This window comes from Suncus etruscus, chromosome 2 (genome assembly GCF_024139225.1).
Source record: "Suncus etruscus isolate mSunEtr1 chromosome 2, mSunEtr1.pri.cur, whole genome shotgun sequence".
NCBI classification, from domain to species: Eukaryota; Metazoa; Chordata; class Mammalia; order Eulipotyphla; family Soricidae; genus Suncus; species Suncus etruscus.
Genome location: NC_064849.1, coordinates 77,182,625 through 77,197,592, shown reverse-complemented (window position 1 = coordinate 77,197,592; position 14,968 = coordinate 77,182,625).

Below are 14,968 nucleotides of genomic sequence, written 5' to 3'. Positions count from 1 at the left end.
TGTCATGTAGTGTTTTACCTATGTGTTGTTCTATATACCTTACAGTTTCAGGTCTGATATCAAGGTCTTTAATCCATTTGGATTTTACCCAACATGGTGTTAGCTAGGGGTCTAAGTTTTTACTTTTTTGCAAGTGGCTAACCAGTTGTGCCAAAACCACTTGTTGAAAAGGCTTTCCTTGCTCCACTTAGGATTTCTTTCTCCTTTATCAAAAACTAGGTGATTGTATTTCTGGGGAACATTCTTTGAGTATTCTAGCCAATTCTACTGATCTGAGGGTCTGTCTTTATTCTAATACCATGTTGTTTTGATAACCATTGCTTTGTAATACAGTTTAAAATTGGGAAAAGTAATGCCTCCCATATTCCTTTGCCCAAGGATTGCTATTCAAGGGTGTTTATTGTTCCAAATTAATTTCAGCAGTGTTTGATTCAGTTCTTTGAAGAATGGGATGGGTATCTTTACAGGAATCCCTTTAAATCTGTACAATGCTTTGGGGAGCATTGCCATTTTAATGATGTTAATCCTGCCAATCCATGTGCAGGGTATGTGTTTCCATTTCTACATGCCTTCTCTTATTTCTTGGAGCAGGGTTTTATAGTTTTCCTTATATTTTTTATGTTGCTCTTTTTAAGATCAACCCATAGTTATCTGGTCTGCTGATTATTTTTCTCAAATTATTTTTCACTTCTGATGTTTATTTTTCTTCCAGTTTCTTCCATTTCATATTAGCACTTTCTAATCTGTTCAACTACAATTAATGTTCTACTTGAGCCTTTATTGAGTTTTTTAAATCCCTACATGCTTATACTTTATGCTTATAATTTTCTCATTTCAGAAGTCATTCTTCTGTATTCCTCTCTTCGTGGATGACATGTGCTATTGTTTATTTAACCTTATATTTACTCCTAACTTTCCAAGATATTTTTACATAGTCAATATTTAGAATCTCATTTTTACTAAATGAACTATGTTTTATTTCTCTTTTCAATATTCTTTTTTTGTTTGTTTGTTTTTGTTGTTGTTGTTTTGGGGCCTGCAGCACTCAGGGATTACTCCTGGTTCTGTGATCAGAAATCACTGTTGGCTGGCTTGGGATGCTGAGGATTGAACTGAGGATAGCAGCATGCAATGCAAATGCTATTGCTATTGCTCCAACCACAATATTCCTATTATTAAGACAAAATAAATTGTGTTTTTTAGGTCTATTAAAATTTTCCACTTTATGTTATATTGATTCCTATTACTTTTACTAATTCTCACAGATTTAGATTTTCTACTTATGAAAATTCCAAAATATGTCAATAAAAATTAAAAGTTTTATTAATGACCAGGAAATCAGATCATTTCCCTAATGGGGCCCAATAATAAAATAAAATTTAATATAATATATTTTAGTCATCACAGTTGAAAACTAACATATCTGAGAATTGGTATTATATTATATTGCATTATTTTTATTTTTTTATTTACACAGGTTAGTCTCATGTAGCAATCAATCCTCACAAATTGGATTATATTTGTTTATTTTCTTATCATTACAACTGCTATCCCTCTAACTTTTTTGGAGCAATTAATATAAAATAATTTGTTTTGTGCCACCCAGGTAGGCTAATTATTGATTAATATAGAGATAATTGCTACAAGGAGATTGACTTTTGATTGAGTAAAAAATTTAACATAAACTTACTGTTTTAAAGCAAATTGAGGTCCAAAGAAATAGTTCAGTGTGGAAAGTACTTGTTTTCCATGTGTCATACCTGAGTTAGAATCCTATACAATCTCTAGACTTCAGCAGGATTGATCATTGAGTGTAGAGACAAGGGTAAGTCTTGAGCATCAGTGGGTCTAGACTTCCAAAAGCTATACATTACCATTTAAAATTAGATTCATTAATCTATAAATGATTTATCTTTAACTCGGGTAAGAGTATTAGAATATATAGAACCAAATATAATGTGAGCTATATTTTTACAAAGGGATTCTAGAATAAGTACATTAAAAAGATTTAGTAAATACTGTAAAAATATAATTTTCAGAAAGAATAAAACGAAATAGAAAACAAAGCACTTACCAAGTATGCAATTTCAATGAGTTACATCATAATTGATATTTTTCCTAAAAGTTGAGTTAACAAATATTTAAATCCTCAGCTGAAATCAATTTGTTGTTATGTATCACCATAATATCATGCCAAACTTTTTTATGATTTTTATCAAAAGAACTAAACACAAGGACCTATTAATTACAAAAAGTTAAAAAGGATTTTATTGGTAAGTTTATTGAGATGAATATTTAAAAAGTAAAAGCTTAGACTCTCTTAATAAATTATCCACATGCTGAAAAATTGCTAATTACTCTTTCACATTTAAATTATAGTACCTTAAATAATATTTTAAGTATACCTGCAATGTCCTGCTCATCTCATAAATATAATAAAATATTGGGTTCACACAATTAATATAGTGTTTAGAACTTGCCTCACACATGAACCCATATAGTTTCCTGAGCCCTATGAATGGTGATGATAGAGAACTCAGCCAAGAACAAACCCTGAGAGTCAACTGGTGTGGTCTCTCAAAAAATAAAACAAAACAAAACAAAATAAAACCCACAAACCAAAAAAGAGGACATTATTGTTCTCTCCACAATTCAAAAACTTTTGCAAAGACATAATTATTTCTATATCATATAATTATAAAAAGTATCTGTATATGATAACAATTTTTATTGACATTACTTATGAAACTATTATAGCTATGCTTGAAATTATACAAAGATGGTTTGAAATGGCAGGCTTTTCCATCAAGAAATAACTTTTCTTTTTTTTAATTCTGTACTCTTGGGGGAAAATAAGCAAGCACATGTTTTGCTACATGAAGCAATTTTAGGAGTTTATTATTTAAAACGTTCAATCCAAGTTGTCTAGCGAATAGTGCCCTTTGTGAAGAGTGATGATAATTGAGGATGTCACAGGTGGTCTTTCTGATGGCAGAACAAACAGATCTTGCCAACATGGCGCCACTCAAAGGGATTGCGTGGGTCACTGTCATTGTAACAATGCTCAGTTCACAATATTCTTTCTTGGTCATCGCCTTTTCACAAGCTTTTCTTCCCACAGCTGGAATTCTTTGTTGCATGGAGTTAGGCATGTGGAGCACATTATCTCTCCTGTCGCCCATGATTGAGAACAGATGTTATATGCCTTTATAATTGTCTTCGGGAAATCTTAAGGCCTTTTAATGGCACTCTGTACTTTTTTTTTATAATCAGGAGGGTTAACTGCATGTTTAGAGGGCCATAAAGTATAGAACTTCTTTTTATTGTAGCTAGTTACATTCAACCCCTGGGCCTGCTGTTCTCTATTCAGTGCTTGCTGGAACAATTAGTACTAATAAAGGTTTTTCACAACAGGTATTAATGCCTTACCTTTCAGTAAGCATTACCTCTTTGAAGGTAAGGACATTTGGTTTGGTTAGCAGAAGCAAGCACTGAGCTTTGGAAGGTAAAAGTTTCCTTGATGAAAAAAATAAAACTTTTATTTCCTCATTTAAAATTTCTGCTTCAGATAACCTAATTATTCATCTTTAATTATAAAATGAAATGAACTAAATAAAACAAAAGTTTTCATCAAAGTTGTGTCATCAGAATTCAATTATAGTTCCATCATTTCTAATTATATTGATTGCATCAAAGATTATATGAACATAATAAAACAAAATGTGTTCTATGTGATTGCTGTCTTACTGGTTCGAGAAAATTTTAAATAATCCTGTTTAGGTAAATTATGAGGTTTTCACTGTAACTAATTTTATCATACACAGAAATATACTTAATGCAAATGACTGTTTCGTTTCTGCTTCTTCAAATTAATACAGATTCTGACAAACGTGAACCTTTATATTCATAAAACTGAGTCCTCTGATATAACTATTTTTGTTTCTAACAGTAATGTAATTATGACTTTATAAAACTTATTTTTTTCTAAGATCAATAGTGTTACAAATTACTCTAAAGATAATCCTTTACTCAGAATAACAACAAGAACAACAACATAAAAACTATGCCATTGTAGAGTCCTGTTTTCTATATTTCCTTACCTACAGTATTTTTAATTTCTTCTGTTTTTTAATAATCGCCTTCTAGTTAGTATACACTTATTTTTTATACTTGTTTTCACTTTTTTGTTTTGCATTTCTGTTAATTTCATCGTCCATCCCTGGTGGTACTCAGAGGCCATTAGTACTGTCGAAAGGACATTGTGGTGCTAAGGTTGGATTTTGGGTTACTGTCATGCAAAGTATGTAAACTCTCCTTTGAGCTATCTTTCCACACCATAACTGCTATATTTTTAGGGAGAGAGCTCCTTAGGAATGGTGTTGAGAAGGTACTAGGGTCCTATCCCAATGTTTTCAGCTAACCAAGTCAGAGATTCAATGTAATGGATTGAGGTGGCAGCTCAAATTCTGCGGTTCTGGAAATTCCAATTTCAATACACAGGACCCACAAAGGCTGCACATCATGGTACTCAGGGAAATCCAGAGCTTAACTCATCAGATCTTAGGGGCACAAGTTTTGCCAAACAGCAAAAAAGAAATCCCAGCAATATCTCCAGCCACCAAATTCAATATTTTTGGAAGTTTGTACAATTCCTGGCAGTGCCGAGAAAATCCAAAGACGTTTCTTTCAATTCTCAGGAAATTATATGGTTCTGAGGAAGAAACCAGGACATTCTGAGTGCAAAGTATGCATTCCATCATTCTAAAGTATCTGCCAGGCTGAACTTACCTGATTTAAAAAAAATAAGTATACATATAGTTTCTATTAAATTTAAATGTGCATTTAAATGCACAATCATACATAAATATATAATCAAATTTTTGCAAAATTTTTAACTAAAAGTTGAGCCTATAACTTAATTTAAATAGTTTCAATAGATACTTTAGTACATATAAGTGTGTAATTTGCATGGAATTTATTTAATACTTAGGTGGATATAAAGGTGCACCCCTTAAAAATATTATATCTTTTAGAACATGGATATCACATATCAGTACAATTGTATATATCTTAAATTATGTATTGGGTGACAATTATTTGACTAGATACTTCAAATTACAAAATAATTTTGGTTTTATTTATATGACTTTTTTGTATAATGATGACATTTGTTTATGTATTTGAATTATGTTATTTGAAAAAGTATGTGGATTTAGAAATTCCTTGAAAATAAAAGTTTATTTCCTTTTACTTACTTAGGGGATTATTTCCTTTATAGATAGGTAATACTTCAGTTGTTCTATTTCTACTTAGTCCAGGTAGGTAAGTTGTACCTTTCACAGAATTTATGCATTTATTCCAATCTAGATAATCTTGATATGAAGCTCTATGCATTTTTGTAATCATCATTTTATAGTGTTCCTCTGATGTTTATAGTTATATAAATCATTCTGTCAACAACCATAGAAAAAAGACAATGGAAATCAAATATGATCAAGGCTTACACTTTGATTTTTACTTTTTTGTAAAAAGCTTTTTCAAAGCTTGTGTTAGATATTATATATTTTCTTCACTACCCTTTTTTTTCTTAGATTTTATGTCTATTCTAATTCAACTTATGTAAGGTTAAGTTTGTTTCTCTTTTTTAGAGCTTTCAAAAAAATTTTTTTATCCATTAATTTTTTCTTCTCTTTTTAAATTAAATTTCTGTAAGCATTGTTTAAAGACACTTTAAACAATTATATTAGGTTCTCATTTTGCATTCCCAAATAGTTTTATGTATCTCATTTATTATTTTACTGTTACAATGCTTAGTTTTTAATTATTGTCTGATACATCTTTTAATTTTAAACAAAATAGTTAGACTAACATCAATTTTATATACTAATTTTTGCTTCATGATATATTCATTAGATATTTTATTTTAAAGTAAATAATCCTAAAATTAATGTGTAATACATTTAAAATTATTGATATTTTTAATAAATAAGTTAACTGTTTAAGTAATCTAAATTAAATTAGTTTAAATATAAAACAATTATGATTATTTTATTTTAGATCAATATTTTAAACTAATTTTTATCTTAATTTCATACTAAGTTTTCAGTGTTCCTATTATATATTTAAAAATATTTGAAATATATTATGTATTATTTCATGAAACAAACAATATTTGAGCTTGTGAATGCTCCAGGTGCATTTGATTAAAAAGCCTATTTTGCAACTTGATCACCTCATGCAATGTGATAATGAGATAGAGATTTCTCACACCATTTCTTCTCAGTTTAAATGGCACTCTGAAACTTATCTCAGAATGTTACTACAAAACTGTCTCACTCTTGGGCTATCACAACAACCTGTAACAATTTCCAGTATGTAGATTTTAACCTATAAATATCAAGAGATCTCAAGATTGTACTCATCCAGTGGAAACTCTACTCTTTTTCAAAATTTGACCCATTTTTTTATAAATCCTAATATATTAGCATTTTAAATGTCCCAATTGCCCAAATCATAAGTCTTGCTATAGTAACTTTTGGATCTAAAATGGGATGTTCTGTTTATGACTGAAACCCAACTACAATCATTTTTGTAATCATGGTGCTTACATAAATATTTTATAGAAAAAATAAAATAAAAAATATAAATGTGTCAAGTCTTGCTACTTGGGGGAAAAGAATTTTTCACACAAGCCATGAAAAAATTTCTCTGTTCTGCTTACCATCAAAGGTAATTACTAGATATATATCAGGGAAACTCTTCTCAAGAAGCTTAGGTTCCATTCCCTTAGAGCCATGCTTTTGATCAGATAAAATAACTTTGCTCTGCTCTGTGGTATATTTCTGCAATTTCCACTGTAAGAGCATAAGGACCTCTGTCTGACACAAAAATGATGACCAAAAACTCAATTAAACTATAACCATTCCTATTTTCAATTTTATTCACAACTTTTCAGCACTATTATAGATGCTTTTAAGAGTGATGTATTGAATATATATAAATTAATATTGAGGTCTTGGCTAACCAAAACAGTTTTCAGAATGTTTCTTGTATATCTATCCCATAGGGTTGTCTTTCAAATTTTACATTCTCAAGAACAAAAATTTCCATCCCTTACTACTTTATTAATTAAGAATAATTCTTTGCAAACAAATTCTGTTTTGAGCATTGTGGCTGCAAAAGTATCCTCATAATTTATAAACATTTTATCACATAGTATAAGAAAGCTCTGTCAAGCATCATAACCCTTCATTTTATTGCTAGATTACTGAGACAAGCTGATATATAAATTTTGCTTGAAAAATGTTTAGAATTTGTTGTAATCTAAATCTATCACATGTCCAGTTACTTCATGGTTGAAACTGAAACTAGTTTAAACACTGCCTGGTTTCCACTGAATATTGCCCACATTTATGCTAGGATGCTCTGGAGAAACACCAATTGTATGTATGTATATATGTATGTATGTATGTATGTATGTATGTATGTATGTATGTATATAATTTACGTATATAAAATTCATTTCAATTATTTGTTTCAAGCAAATAATAAGGAATAGAAGATGAAATCGAATTATTGGCCCAAAGGCTCATATATCATTTCTTATGTAAAAGGCCAGCAGATTCAGAAAAATAAATTATACACATGAAGTCCATAATTAGTTTTTGTTCACAAGAATTTCATTCTCCTGAGTCAAGGAGACAGGGTTTTGTTTGTTGTTTTGCTTTGTTTTGGGGCCAAACCACGCAGTGCTCAGGGGTTACTCCTTGCTCTGCTCTTAGAAATCGCTCCTAGCAGGTTCGGGGAACCATATGGAATCCCAGGGATTGAAACCAGGTCTGTCCCAGGTCAGTCACTTACAAGGCACATGCCCTATCTCTGTGCTATGGCTCTGGCCCCGAAGACAGTTTTATTTTTGTTTGTTTGTTTTGGGGCCACACATGGTGACTCTCAAGGGTTACTCCTGGGCTATGCGCTCAGAAATTGCTTCTGGCTCGGGGGACAATATGTGATGCCAGGGTATACAACCATGGTCTGTCCTAGGCTAGCTCTGGGAAGGCAGACGCCATACCGCTTGTGCCACTGCTCTGGCCCAAGGAAACAGTTTTTTAAATCTTCAGATTTCAACTGCTATGGGAGATCAACCCCCATTATCAATCATAATCTACATTGTTTTTCTTTTGATTAAAATATTAGTTGCGTGCAAAACAGTACTTGAAAAACTTCCCATAATATTGTAACAAATATCTGATCAATATAATATTTAGTCCAGTTGACAAATAAAATTAGCCATTAGATTGCATTTTATGTATGTAATCTATGTAGTACTTTCATGTAGATTTTAATTTCTAGATGGTTATTTTTTTATTCCAATACAAAGTTAACCTCAAAAGATATTTATGTCTTCAAATATATGTCATTTTCTGATTTAAAACTAATGTTTATAAAACAAAATTTGGTATTTGTTTTGTATATAGCTTTTTGTGGTTTACAACACTGTGAAAAATACTTTTTGTTGTTTTTTGAGTCTTGAATTTTTCTCATTTATTTTTTACAACTTACTCAATATAAATGTTTTTGTTTTATAACATTTCCATTTGTATTTTTTTAAAGAATTTGTGGGGCCACACCCATTTGATGCTCAGTGGTTACTCCTGGCTAGGTGCTCAGAAATTTCTCCTGGCTTGGGTGGACATATGGTCTATATACCAGGGGATTGAACCGCAATCTGTCCTAGGCTAGCACTTGCAAGGCAGACGCCTTACCTCTAGCACCACCACTGCAGCTCCAACATTTTCATTTTTAAACTGGTTATTTAATATTAAGGAAGTAATCTATGCTTACTAATGACTTCCATGTTTCTTTACTATTTTTCAGAATTAAAATTGAATTATATAGTTCATAAGTTTTAGGTGGACATAAATATGTCAACATGTAGATTATACCTTTTAAACATTCTTTAAAATTAAATATTTTCTTCATATAGTTGTTCTCTTTTATATGACATGCATCCCTTTACCCTTTCTAGGGTGAAAACTTTGTAAAGGTTTTGGGCTTTTTTCTTTATTGAACTTCATTTTCATGTGATGTTTTTGTATCAAACAAGATGTAAATAATACCAGATTTATTTAGATATTCTCCTATATATCTTCTTTAGAATTCCAACTCTTTGGAAGCAATTGGATCCTAAAATATATGCTTATACTACTAGATCAGATGTTTTATATGAAATAATATTTACTTTTACTTCAAAATACATGTCCTTATCGCTGTAGAAACTTTCAGACCACTAAATAATGCTTATTGAGGAAGTAGAAAGCCTGTCTAGAGTACAAATGGGGGTGGGATGGAGAGGAGGAAGATCTGGGACACTGGTGGTGGAAATGTTGCACTGGTAAAGGGGGGTGTTCCTTAAATGACCGAAACCCAACTACAATCATATTTGTAATCAAGGTGTTTAAATAAAGATAATAAAAAAGAAGAAAAAAGAAAATTGCTTAAGAGTAATGGTTTGAATTTGTTCACTAGTAATTACACTCATTTATTTGATTATTTACTTAATTTACTAGTGTATATGTTATAATTCTTAACTGATTAAATCATCAGTTGTATTTGATCATTAAGCATTTTGATTTGTATATTACTTTTAATTTATCTTCAAAGTCAATCCATTTTTACAAGTTTCTTTTAGAATCACTCTTCTCTACAGTGTTTCTTTTAATTTACTTGTTTTTGTTTGTTTGTTTTTTGGAACACCCCCGGTGATGCTAAGGAGTTATTCCTGGCTATGAACTCAGAAATCACTCCAGGCTTGGGGAATCATATAGGATGCTGGGGGATCAAACTGTGGTCCTTCCTAGGTTAGTATTTGCAAGGCAGATGCCCTACTACTTGCACCACTGCTCTGGCCCCTACAGTAGTAATTTTTTTAATTATGTGAACAATGATGCAAAGAAAGAGGACAAGTTAAAGTTACAGTGGAAGGACAGTCACCAAAAAACAGAGTTCTCAGAAGAAATACCCCTGCTGACACCTTAATTTTGAACTTACAATCAAAGAACATTAAGAAAAATAAAACAGAACCCATGTACAATTACTTTGTCCCTCAAGACCCCAGATTGTAGTTCATTTTAACATTTCTTAGCAGTATACAAAGCAATCTAAAGCCATAAAATTTATGTAACTCCTTAAACTTGAAGGCATAGTAGTTTTTTACATTTCCATGCACATACATATTAGTTTAAGTTAACCTCAAAAGTTTAAGTGGTTTTTTTTTAAGATTTAGAGTCAAAGGAGTAAAAATGGTGTTAGAGTGGCAATTATCATTTGCATAGGCCCACCAATGTATGGGGGATATGGAAAGGAAAAGCCTTGGCCTAAATACAAGTTGCAGTAGTGTTTTTAATTAAATTTTATTTTTATGCAAGTTTAACTTGTATACTTCTATTAACAAGAGAACAAGTTAATTTTCTATATGCCAAATTTCACTCTTCAGCCAAGACAAAATATTTGATTATCTCAGAGATACCATTGTTCTTAGTAAATATTGAAAAGTTAGCAGCTAGCTCATCAATTATTATTAAAATGTGTTCTTTTGATATCCTCATTTAATCTATTTAAAAACAATAATGTTGGTCCAGAGAAATAGCATGGAAGGTAGGGCATTTGCCTTGCATACAGAAAATGGTGGTTCAAATCTCAGCATCCCATATGGTCCCCCGAGCCTACTTGGAGTGATTTCTGAGTGTAGAGCCAGGAGTAACCCTGAGTGCTCCTGGATGTAACCCAAAAACCAACCAACCAAACAAGCAAACAAACAAACAAAAAAACAAGAAAAAATCAATAATGTCAATGTATGTTGGAAATTTAATGGCTTATTGATGTATAAATCATATACCATATTCACAATAGTACTAATATATTGCAATATACTTTCTTAATTTTTATTTTGCTTACAACATGCCAATTTTGAATATAACACATTGTGTCTTAAAGTGAAGTATCAACGTTAACTCAGTTGTAATTTAGGGACAAATAGGAGGAGTTGTTCATTGTGTCAAATTAAAATTGAGTTCTGAGTGGAATGTTGGAAGGATATGTTCAGTATTTAATAACAATATATAATAATGTCAATTAAGCCAAGAGAAAGCTAGTAGAAAAATGCAGTAAACTAATTATGAATCAATACTTTGTAACTTATTTTACTTTGTAATTTGAGCTTTTGATTAACACATTTTGATTATTCATGGTCATAGTAATTGACTTCCTCACACATATAAAACACTGATCTGTAACCACAATGTTATAAGCATGTTGTACAGAATTTTCCTAAATATTTTAAATGAAAATTATCACTGTATAACCAGCATTTCCATACTTTTACCATATTCCCCAAACCTGGTAACTACCATAACAATTTTTGTCTTTATAAAATTTTTTCAATATTTACTTTATAGATAATATTACATAAAACTTTTCAGCACCAACACTGAAATCTGAGAATTAAAAGGCTAAGTGAACCAAAAGTATACAATGTTTTTCGAAATTACTGAAACAACTGAATACCATGAAGAGTACTATAAGGTAATACTCTAAAGAAAAATCATATATCTAATTGAAGAGAAAACATATGGTCTAACAGCAACAGTTGATAAAATGTAAAAGTTTAACAAAAGAGCAGAGGAAGCTAACAAATATGTCGTTGGAGCTAACCAAATGAATATAAAGATCCTATATTATTGGTTATATTATTGGTGATACCAGCATTTCTAATTTACTTTTCACATTAATATATGTTACTAATAGTAACATGCAAGTAAAATGACTTCTGTAAGTCTTCAGTAATACGGTAATGGATAGTTGGACTTCATATTGCTATGTTGTCAAGAAGACATACTAGGTTATCTAGACCTATAAGTTTAGTGAATTCCTTTAACTCCCATATAGTTGATGTTCTACGAAATCTGTTTGAAAGTTGTCTTTAGAAAAGGAGTCATGGAGGTGAGCACTAATGAGCATCTTTCTGTATGCCAAGTTCAAGAAGCCTTCACTTGCAACTGGATATTTATTGTTGCCAATGCCCATCATCCACAGATTGCCATTACACAGACCTGGGCACAGGCTAAGAGCATTGTCTGGAAAACTTGTCAAAGCAACTTTTAATTAGGAGGTTGGGGACATATTGGCAAGCAGTTGACAAAGTATATGCATTCCAGAGCTGGCAGGAAGCAGAGATTGGCTGGTTGTAGGCTGGTAGGGAATGCAGCCAGTATGGGGTCCCTGGCTAATTGACTATGCTTGCAGGGATCTGCAGGAATTTAGGGTCTTACTTTTTGTTTTGTATACCTGAATTTCTCTTGCTGCCAAATATGTATGTATTGTCTTGATAATCGTCTCTAGCCTCCTCAGTTCGCTCAGCAATATGACTGGGATCCATAAAGTTGTTTTGGGAAATTTTTTCTGTGGGACTGTTAATTTAGAGAGTGAGACTCAACATGGCACCCGCAGAGAAGATGGAAACTAGCTACAAATCCATCCCTGATCAGGAGGATCATGTTACGTTAACATAGTATAATTTCTACTTCCTTTTACTGTTATGTGAATAAGATAGTTTTGGGGTGCTAAGAGTTCAAAGTAATCTCAGCTTAACTACATAGCTGGATATTCTCATTTTCATCCGAGTTGCCCCATGAGGCTTGCTATTGCTTTCCATTTTAATTTTTTTTATTGACTAAGGAAACTCTCTGTCTCAAATCTTATTGGTTGGTGTCTTTTTGCCCATGTTTAAGAAAAAATTTTTCTTCAGGGTTTCAGGTGAGGCTCTGTATAGGTTAATGCAAATGTAGTTGAGATGTTCTATGGCCAAGAGAGGTGTTGAATAAATAAATACACACTTCCACTATTTAGACACCACAGCCCTTATGCTTAAACTTCAGATCTTATATCTTTCTTTTAAGTCTATTTCCCTATTTACTCTCACATTTTCTTTCTTGAGGAAAAAAAAGTTCATCCGAAAGGTACTACAAGTATTGATAAATTTAAAATTAGATCATAGGAACTATATTTTATTTAAAAATAAATCATATTACTCCTGTAAAGGAAAATTATCAGTGATAATATATAGCACTAAAATAGGATTTTTTTTTATAGCGGTAACAATTCTTTTGGGGACCACATCCAGTGACGCTCAAGGGTTACTCCTGGATATGCGCTCAAAAATTGCTCCTGACTTGGGGGACCATATGGGACATCGGGTGTTCAAACTGCGCTCCTTTTTAGGCTAGCGCAGGCAAGGAAGACAGACGCCTTATGGCTTGTGCCACTGCTCTGGCCCCAGTGGTAACAATTTATGTTAACAGAATAATCTGTAATTATATCGTTGACTATATAAATTGTTTTATTTATTTTCCATTATGTATACCTAAGAAAATATATATGCATACTACTTAATGCTTTATTTAGTTATTTGAATGAGGGTTAAGCCACAACCTAAATGTTTAGATCATTCAAACTTTATTCTGCTACCACACCTAGGGGTGCTCATGAATCATTTGCAGTGCCAGAAACTAAATTGGAGGGCCAGAGCAACTGTACCGCAGGTAGGGGGGTTTTGCCTTTCACATGGATGTCTGTGTTCTATCCCCAGCTTATGCTCCCTGAGCACTGCCGGAAGTAATTCCTGAGTGCAGAGTCAGGAATAACTCCGGAGTACCTGAGTACAGAGCCATAAGTAACCCTGAGTACCACAAGACTTGACCCCAAAACAAACAAAAAAAAATAAATTAAATTAAATTGGTGACCATGAAATGCAAATCTGGTACCTTACTTTCCTGAAAACTAAAAGTACTGTTTTATTTTGTTGCTTATAGCAATTTCTATGGAAGCTAGATGTTAATCGGGACTTAAATACATTTTATTTATTATGGTTTAAAGTACTTCTTACTGAAACTATGATTTAAATTTTAAATGCAAAGTGGTTATTTTTAGCAATACATTGTTGAATGTCTATATATAATTGCCATGTTTATGTATATCATGTTTTCAGCATTAAATATGCTTATACGTACTGCCAATTTAACATCTGATAACTCTCAGTTTAAGAACATCAGTGTATGACAATTTATAATCAATTGGAAAATTCAAATTATCCAGAAGGTGGTGCTGTTTACATTTGTACTGTATATTGCAAGTACAGAGAAACAATTTATTTATAAATCAACCGTTGATAGGTTGTAAATTATTGTGCATACCTTAGCAATAAGAACAGTTAATGTAGTTTTGCTCTTGAGGATTCCACATTTATAAATAATTTGCATAACATTTCCACACAAGATATTAGAAAATGTCCTGCCACACACGTAATCTCACATTAATGGAACCTGATCACCTGCAGCTTTCCTAGTCATCTTCTGCCAGGAACACACACACATGTGAAAACACATATTATTTAAAAGACCTACTTAATTTTCTGGTTACTTATATGGCTATTAAAATGCAACACAAAGGCCATTAACATGGTGATGAGCCTTATTTAATGGAATGTGAATTTATTCTTCCACATACTGAATAATTTCAGAGTATGTTTCTGTGACATGTTAATTATGTCCTATCCAGAAGCAAAAGCTTTAGCCAGTTAACAGATGAATCAACTATATATTATCCCAATATAATAGAACTATTTTGCTTTTTTATGAAAGTTTATAACAGGATCTGTACACAATTTTATAACTATTGAAATATTTTAGAAAGGAAGAAGTAAGTTCTAGTCTATACATGAACAAAACTGTTCTTTATAGTAATTGCTGCTTCTGCTCAACAAGTCAGTTTCTAAACCAGAAAAAGTGAAAACTTAAGGGTTTTCTCATCTCTTTAGCAGCCAATTAGCACAGTAAGTATAGGTGAAGGTTAAAAGTAGACATACCATTCATCAGACCATCTTCTAACTCAAAAAATAATGTAGATTTAGAGA